This window comes from Aureococcus anophagefferens (assembly GCF_000186865.1).
Source record: "Aureococcus anophagefferens unplaced genomic scaffold AURANscaffold_7, whole genome shotgun sequence".
In the NCBI taxonomy this organism is placed as follows: domain Eukaryota; class Pelagophyceae; order Pelagomonadales; family Pelagomonadaceae; genus Aureococcus; species Aureococcus anophagefferens.
The window spans coordinates 1499082-1501406 of record NW_008705567.1 but is presented as its reverse complement, the minus strand read 5'-3'; positions in this window follow the sequence as shown (position 1 = coordinate 1501406).

The window sequence follows — 2325 nt, the reverse complement described above, 5'->3', positions numbered from 1 at the left end:
CGGACCGCTGCCGCGGCGGCGCCGCCGCCGCGACGGACGACGCCGCGGACGACGACGCGGACACGGCCGCGCCGGACGCGTCGGACGTGCCCGACGACGACCGGCTCCGCACGGCGGGCACGGGCCGGTCCCGCCGCGCGGCCGCGGCGGCCTCGGCGTCGCCGAGCGACGCCGCCGCCGCGCGCGACAGGCCCGCGGCGGCCGCCGGCGCCGGCGCCGCCGCCTCGCCGACGAGCGCGTCGAGCGCGCGCGCGGCGTCGTCGAGGTAGACGCCGAGGGGCTCGGCGGCGGGCGGCGCGGGCGCGGGCGCGGGCGCGGGCTCCGCCTTGACGACGGGCTCGGCCTCGACGACGGGCTCCGCCTCGACGACGGCCGGCGCTTCGACGGCCGCCGCGTCATCCGCCGCCGCGTCATCCGCCGCCGCCGCGACCGCCGGCGGCGCGACCGGCGGCGGCGCCAGGGTCACGGCGCGCCAGCGGAGCGCGCCGCCGCCGGCGTCGGCGACGGCGCGGAGGGACTGGAGGAGGCGGAGCGCGTGGGGCACGAGCACGGGCGCGAGGTTCGCGGCGGCGCCCGCGCGCTCGAAGGCCGCGTGCTTCGACGGCCGCGCGGCCCAGGCGAGGCCGTCGAGCCACGCGGCGAACGCGGCGACACTCGCCGGCCACGGCGCGCGCCCGCGGTCCGCCGCGAGGCGCCGGAGCAGCTCGCGGCCGAAGTCGCGGTCGCCGGGCCGGCCGTCGCGGTCGGCGATCTCCGCGAGCTTGCGGTCGTACTCGCCGGCGGTCAGGATGCCCTCGAAGCGGAGCGCCGCGGCGTCCTCGAGCTCGCGCGCCGCGTCGGCGGCCGCGGCGGCGGCCGGGCCGAGGTCCAGCGGCGCGGGGTCCGGCCCCGGCGCGGCCGCGACGCGCGGCGCGCGGACGACGCCGGCCTTCCGGCCGACGTCGAGGCCCGGGACGGCCGCGACGAGCGCCGCGCAGACGCGCGGGAAGCCGAACGCGCGCGCGTCGAGCGGCCGGCCGAATCGCCGCGCGTACGCGTCCGACAGCGCCGCGACGGACAGGGGCGCCGCCGCGGCGTCGACGCAGGCGAGGAGCTCCGCCTCGAGCTCCGCGACCCAGACCGGCGGCGGCGTCGCGGGGGCCGCGGCCGCGTCGGGCGCGTCGCGCGCCGCGAACTCGCGCTCGCGCGCCGCGCGCGCGACGGCCCGCTTCCGCTCGGTCTGGTTCAGCCGCTTCCGCTTCCGCTGTTCCTTGCCCGGCCGCGCGCGCCTGCGGCGCCCGTCCTCGGGGACGGCCGCGGCGGGCGCCGCGCCGTCCTCGGGGGCGGCCGCGGCGGCGGCCGGGGGCGGCGCCGCGGCGGCGGCGACCGGGGGCGGCCGCGGCGCCGCCTCGGCGGCCGCGGCGGGCTCGGGCGGCGGCGGCGCCGCCGCGGGCGGCGCCGCGGGCGGCGCCGCGGCGGACGGCGCCGCGGGCGGCGGGCTCGCGGGCGCGGGCGGCGGCGCCGGCGCGGCCTTGGCGCGCTCGAGGTCGCGCACGCGCGCCTCGAGCTCGCGGATGCGGCGCTCGTCGGCCTCGGACTTGGCCTCGAGGGAGAGGCGCTGGCGCTTGCTGCGCTCGCCGAGGAACTCGACGGAGCCCGACGGCTCCTCCTCCTCCTCCTCCGGCGGCGGCGGCGGCGTCTTGAAGTGCTTCTGCACCTTCGAGCGGACCTGCTCCGCGGACCGCGTCTTGACGAACTCCGACGCGATGCGCCGCCACTGCTTCCGGCCGAGGGCCTCGAGGCCCTGGAGGAAGCGGGCGTTCTCGGCGTCGCTCCAGCGCCGCCGCGAGTTGTCGTCGTCCTCCGGCGGCGGCGGCGGCGGCGCGCGGGCGCGCTCGCGCGAGGGCTCCGGCGCGGCGGCGCGCGCGGGCGAGGGCTCGCGCGGCGGCGGCGGCGCGGCCGCGCGGGGCCGCTTGCGCGGCGGCTCGTCCTTGACGGCGGCGGGCGCCGCGCGCGGCGCCGGCGGCTCGTCGTCGCTGCCGATCGTCGAGTCGTCGTCGTACTCGGGCGCGATGAACGAGTCCTCGTCGCCGTCCGGCGCCGGCGCGGGCCGCGTCTCCAGGAGCTCGACGCTCGAGTCGTCGGCGGCGGCCGGCGGCGGCGGCGGCGGCGGCGGCGGCGGCGCGGCCGCCGCCGAGGGCGCGCGCGGCCGCGCCGCGGGCTCCGGGACGCGCGTCGCGGCGACGACGACGCGCGAGGGGCCGTTGGGGTCCGCGCGGCGCCGCGCGGCGGCGGCCCCGGCGGCGGCGGCGCCCGGCGCGGCCTTGGGCGGCGCGGCCTTGCGGA